Source organism: Pristiophorus japonicus, chromosome X (assembly GCF_044704955.1).
Source record: "Pristiophorus japonicus isolate sPriJap1 chromosome X, sPriJap1.hap1, whole genome shotgun sequence".
Lineage (NCBI taxonomy): Eukaryota > Metazoa > Chordata > Chondrichthyes > Pristiophoridae > Pristiophorus > Pristiophorus japonicus.
Window position 1 is genome coordinate 37,583,405 of NC_092010.1, and position 6,000 is coordinate 37,589,404.

General features: G+C 48.5%; 1 protein-coding gene across 1 annotated transcript in view; it reads right to left on the reverse strand.

Moving 5' to 3' along the window:
* The window catches only part of cdk4 (cyclin dependent kinase 4), a 36,867-nt gene extending 36,499 nt beyond the window's left edge, over positions 1-368 (reverse strand). Inside the window, exon 1 of the mRNA XM_070869659.1 lies at positions 155-368. The gene's annotated coding sequence lies outside the window, so the exon portion shown is untranslated. The remainder of the gene's footprint in view (positions 1-154) is intronic.
* Positions 369-6,000: the final 5,632 nt, after the last annotated feature.

Genomic DNA, 6,000 nt, shown 5'->3' on the forward strand with positions numbered 1-6,000 from the left:
TTTCCCGCGCACAGGCGCTGAGCTGGCCGTTTAGAAATCACTTTCCTCCACCCCTCCCCCCCGCGATCTCCAACTGTTCGCAATTTTCCATTTAACTCCAAGTCCCCACTTTGCAAATTGCAAAGTGAACGAAAAATCCAACATGAATACTTACACTGCACCGCAAACTTTCAATGGAGTTCCCAGAATTTCCGAAAGAAACTCAATCAATCGCAAAATAAAATCATAATCTTTCGCGTGCTGGTGCTGCAGAATTTATTTTTATGACTCCTTGCACCGAATAAATATTTAAAATGCTTATTTTTTTAAAAAAAAAGTTAAATAAGGTTAAAAGCTCCCGCTGAAACTGACTGTAACTAACAAACTTCAGTCACATGAGGTCATTCCCAGAGCATTATCCTTCCGCCTGCCATGATTGACAGGAGAAATTGACTCCTTTCTGCTGTCTCCTATTGGTGGATTCCAGTTAGCAATAAGCCTTCCTTCTGCTGACTGGCTGGCGCCTTGCCGCTGTTTTTACGGATTGTGTGGCCTGATTGGTGGAAATTGATTATAATTGTTGTCATTCTCAATTTCTGCCGAGTTTATGGAGGTTGCTTGAAGGGGGCAACCATCTTCATTTAGAAAAAAAACCCCAATATAAAACACATTATCAAGACCCTTGGAAAAGTCCCGAAAAACGTCACACAGTGAATTGTAGTGTCTGTTATGCATTATAACATGTAGCAGCTAATTTGCACACAGCAAATCCCACAAATACAATGAGATAATTACCATTTTATTTGTTTTTTTCAGTAATGTTGGTTGAGGGATAGTTATTAGCCAGGACACCAGGGATAACTCCCCTGCTCTTCTTTCAAATAGTGTCATGGGATCTTTAACATCCACCTGAGAGAGCAGACGGGGCCTCGGTTTAACATCTTATCTGAAAGACGGCACCTCCGACAGTGCAGCACTCCCTCAATACTGCCCCCCCGACAGTGACGGACTCCCTCAGTACTGCCCCTCCAACAGTGCAGCACTCCCTCAGTACCGCCCCTCCGACAGTGCAGCACTCCCTCAATACTGCCCCTCTGACAGTGACGGACTCCCTCAGTACTGCCCCTCCAACAGTGCAGCACTCCCTCAGTACTGCCCCACCAACAGTGCGGCGCTCCCTCAGTACCGCCCCTCCTACAGTGCGGCGCTCCCTCAGTACCGCCCCTCCGACAGTGCGGCGCTCCCTCAGTACCGCCCCTCCGACAGTGCGGCGCTCCCTCAGTACCGCCCCTCCGACAGTGCGGCGCTCCCTCAGTACCGCCCCTCCGACAGTGCGGCGCTCCCTCAGTACCGCCCCTCCGACAGTGCGGCGCTCCCTCAGTACCGCCCCTCCGACAGTGCGGCGCTCCCTCAGTACCGCCCCTCCGACAGTGCGGCGCTCCCTCAGTACCGCCCCTCCGACAGTGCGGCGCTCCCTCAGTACCGCCCCTCCGACAGTGCGGCGCTCCCTCAGTACCGCCCCTCCGACAGTGTGGCGCTCCCTCAGTACTGCGCTGGGAGTGTCGGCCTAGATTATACGCTTGAAGCCACAACCTTCTGACTGAGGAACAAGCAGGTTACCAACTGAGCACAATGCAATGATGTAAATTCTGTGTCATCCTCCCACTTGATGGCCACTGTGTCATAAATGGTTCCTTTGCCAAACAATTTTTGGATGACACATAGCTAATAAATTCCATCTGAAATGAACACTGTTTTACTTCTTTTGAAAACTCCCCTGCAATATCAATTTGCTGATTTGGAATGATATCTGTGGGTGCAGGACCCAGTCAGGCTGTGTCACAGACTGATTGTTTAAGTGGATTCGATCTTGTTGGTTCTCCTTGTGCTGTGCTTCTGGGATCAATTGGCGTATCTGGGTGAGATTCTAACCTCCTTGCTGCGCAGAGTAGTCAACAACAACAACAACTTGCATTTATATGGCGCCTTTAACACCGTCTTCGGCCTTGCCTCAGCTAATCTGCTGCTGAAGCCCTCATCTATGCCTTTGTTACCTCTAGACTTGACTGCTGCTCCAACGCACTCTTGGCTGGCCTCCCACATTCTACCCTACGTAAACTCATCATCATAGGCAGTCCCTCGGGATCGAGGAAGACTTGCTTCCACTCTAAACACGAGTCCTTAGGTGACTGAACAGTCCAATACGAGAGCCACAGTCCCTGCCACAGGTGGGACAGATAGTCGTTGAGGGAAGGGGTGGGTGGGACTGGTTTGCCGCACGCTCCTTCCACTGCCTGCGCTTGATTTCTGCATGCTCTCGGCGACGAGACTCGAGGTACTCAGCGCCCTCCCGGATGCACTTCCTCCATTTAGGGCGGTCTTTGGCCAGGGACTCCCAGGTGTCAGTGGGGATGTCGCACTTTATCAGGGAGGCTTTGAAGGTGTCCTTGTAACGTTTCCTCTGTCCACCCTTGGCTCGTTTGCCGTGAAGGAGTTCCGAGTAGAGTACTTGCTTTGGGAGTCTTATGTCTGGCATGCAGACAATGTGGCCCTGCCCAGTGGAGCTGGTCAAGTGTGGTCAGTGCTTCAATGCTGGGGATGTTGGCCTGGTCGAGGACGCTAATGTTGGTGCGTCTGTCCTCCCAGGGGATTTGTAGGATCTTGCGAAGACATCGTTGATGATATTTCTCCAGCGACTTGAGGTGTCTACTGTACATGATTCATGTCTCTGAGCCATACAGGAGGGCGGGTATTACTACAGTCCTGTAGACCATGAGCTTGGTGGTAGATTTGAGGGCCTGGTCTTCGAATACTCTTTTCCTCAGGCGGCCAAAGGCTGCGCTGGCGCACTGGAGGCAATGTTGAATCTCCACATCAATGTCTGCTTTTGCTGATAAGAGGCTCCCGAGGTATGGGAAATGGTCCACTAGAGGTGATCCAAAACTCGGCTGCCCCCATGTCCTAACTCGCACGAAGTCCCGTTCACCCATCACCCCCTGTACTCGCTGGCCTACATTGGCTCCCGGTTAAGCAACGCCTCAATTTCAAAATTCTCATCCTTGTTTACAAATCCCTCCTTGGCCTCGCCCCTCCCTATCTCTGTAATCTCCTCCAGCACCCCCCCCCCACCCCGCCGCCCCCCCCGAGATGTCTGCGCTCCTCTAATTCTGCTCTCTTGAGCATCCCTGATTATAATCGCTCCACCATTGGTGGCCGTGACTTCTGCTGGCTAGGCCCTAAGCTCTGGAACTCCCTCCATAAACCTCTCCACCTCTCTACCTCTCTTTCCTCCTTCAAGCCACTCCTTAATACCTACCTCTTTGACCAAGCTTTTGGTCACCTGCCCTACTTTCTCCTTATGTGGCTCGGTGTACTAATTTTTTGTCTCATAATACTCCTGTGAAGCATCGTGACCGTTTCACTACGTTAAAGGCGCTATATAAATACAAGTTGTTGTTGTTGTAGTAAATTGTCCCAAGATGCTTATCGAACCTTTTGAAAGCCACAATTGAATCCGCCTCCACCACTCTTTCAGGCAGTGTATTCCGGATCCTAACCACTCGCTGCGTAAACAAGTTTTTCCTCATGTCGCCTTTGGTTCTTACAATCATTTTAAATCTGTGTCCTCCGGTTCTCGGCCATTCTGCCAATGGGAACAGTTTCTCTCTATTTATGTCAGTCTAGATTATGTTCACAAGTCCTGGAGTGGGGGCTTGACCCCATGACCTTCTGACTCGGAGGGTAGAGTGCTACCGCTTAAGTCAATCTAGCACTTAAAGATGAAACGAGAAGGTTCACGAACGAATCTGAGATGGAAATATAGAAAAAAAACTTCAGTGGGGAGCAAGGGAAAAGCTGATTGCAACCTGCGTTACTAAATGTACATGGTGAATCTTTGGAATTCTCTACCTCAGAGGGCTGTGAGGCTCAGTCGTTGAGTATATTCAAAAAGAAAGACTTGCATTTATATAGCGCCTTTCACGACCACTGGACGTTTCAAAACGCTTTACAGCCAATGAAGTACTTTTGAAGTGTAGTCACTGTTGTAATGTGGGAAATGCGGGAAATGCGGCAGCCAATTTACGCACAGCAAGCTCCCACAAACAGCAATGTGACAATGACAAGATAATTTGTTTTTGTTATGTTGATTGAGGGATAAATATTGGCCCCAGGACACCGGGGATAATTCCCCTGCTCTTCTTCAAAATAGTGCCATGGGATCTTTTACATCCACCTGAGAGGGCAGATAGGGCCTCAGTTTAACATCTCATCCAAACGACAGCACCAGAACTCCCTCAGCACTGCACTGTCAACCTAAATTTTTCATGTACAAGTCCCTGGAGTGGTACTTGAACCCACAACCTTCTGACTCAGAGGCAAGTGTGCTACCCACTGAGCCACAGCTGACATCAAGGCACTTAAGCCAGAAATCAATACATTTTTGAAAACTAAAGAATCAAGCGATGTGGGGACAGTGCAGGAAAGTGGAGTTGAGGCCGATGATCAGCCATGATCTTATTGAATGGCGGAGCAGGCTCGAGGGGCCAAATGGCCGACTCCTGCTCCTATTTCTTATGTTCTTATGTTCTTATTCATTCAAGTGCTGGTGAAGTATTGTAATAAGGAAGCCCTTGCTGTTTAAATCTGTCAGCCAAAATAAAACATGTTAAGTGTCAGAACGCGAGTTGTAATTAACACAAACTGAGTTCTTAGCTCTGAGACTGTGCTGTTATCATGACATCCTGCATTCATCAATTGTTAATGGAAAGTACACACCAATAACAGACTGGTCGAGTCTGGAGTTATCGGCTGTGCACTCTGTACCTCGGTATTTGTTGTCAAGGCTGTACACAGATATATACAATCTCGGGCTGACAGCTCTTGAGTGATGGGCCTAACCAGAGCAGTGGATGAAAGGGACACGGTCAGTTGTGTGCCTTTTGCATCATTTGAGGACGTCAATCATTTTCGTGCAAATAAGACGGCAACAGAATTGACCCGAAGGTTATTAAACCTCTGCATTCTTTCGCAAAGTAATCAAATTGTTTTATTTTCTCCTTGGTGAAATTATGAGGACAGGCTGCATAGCCTCGGCTTACATTCGCTGTTCCCTATAAGCTGCACTCTGCAGCACTCATACCGCCAGCTCACCGGCTTTTAAATAGGAAACGCCGTGCGCGCGCGGTAATTTGAACAGGCCGCGCAGCCCCTTAAAGGGGCCACGCACCCCGGAAAAAAATTAGCATCATAGAATCATAGAAAAATTCCGCGCCGGTCAAAAAAGAGCTACCCAGCCGAATCCCACTTTCCAGCTCTCGGTCTGTAGCCCTGTAGGTTACGGCACTTCAAGCGCACATCCAAGTACTTTTTAAATGTGGTGAGGGTTTCTGCCTCTACCACCCTTTCAGGCAGTGAGTTCCAGACCCCCACCACTCTCTGGGTGACATTTTATTTCCTCATCTCCCCTCTAATCCTTCTACCAACTACTTTAAATATATTAAAGAGAACATTGCTTGTATTCCCTCGAGTACAGAATATTAAGGGTTTGAACTGATCGAGGTGTTTAACATGATTAAAGGAGTTGATAGGGTCAATGGAGAGAACATAAGACCATAAGAAATAGGAGCAGGAGTCGGCCATTCGGCCCCTCGAGCCTGCTCCACCATTTAATACCATCATAGCTGATCTGATCATGGACCCAGCTCCACTTCCCTGCCCGCTCCCCATAACCCTTTAATCCATTATCGCTCAAAAATCTGTCTATCTCCACCTTAAATATATTCAATGTCCCAGCCTCCACAGCTCTCTGAGGCAGAGAATTCCACAGATCTACAACCCTCTGAGAGAAGAAATTCCTGCCCATCTCAGTTTTAAATGGGCGGTCCCTTATTCTGAGAATATGCCCCCTAGTTTTAGTTTCCCCTATGAGCGGAAATATCCTCTCTGCATCCACCTTGTTGAGCCCCCTCATTATCTTATAAGTTTCAATAAGACGTCTCTGCTTTTATACTCCATCCCCCA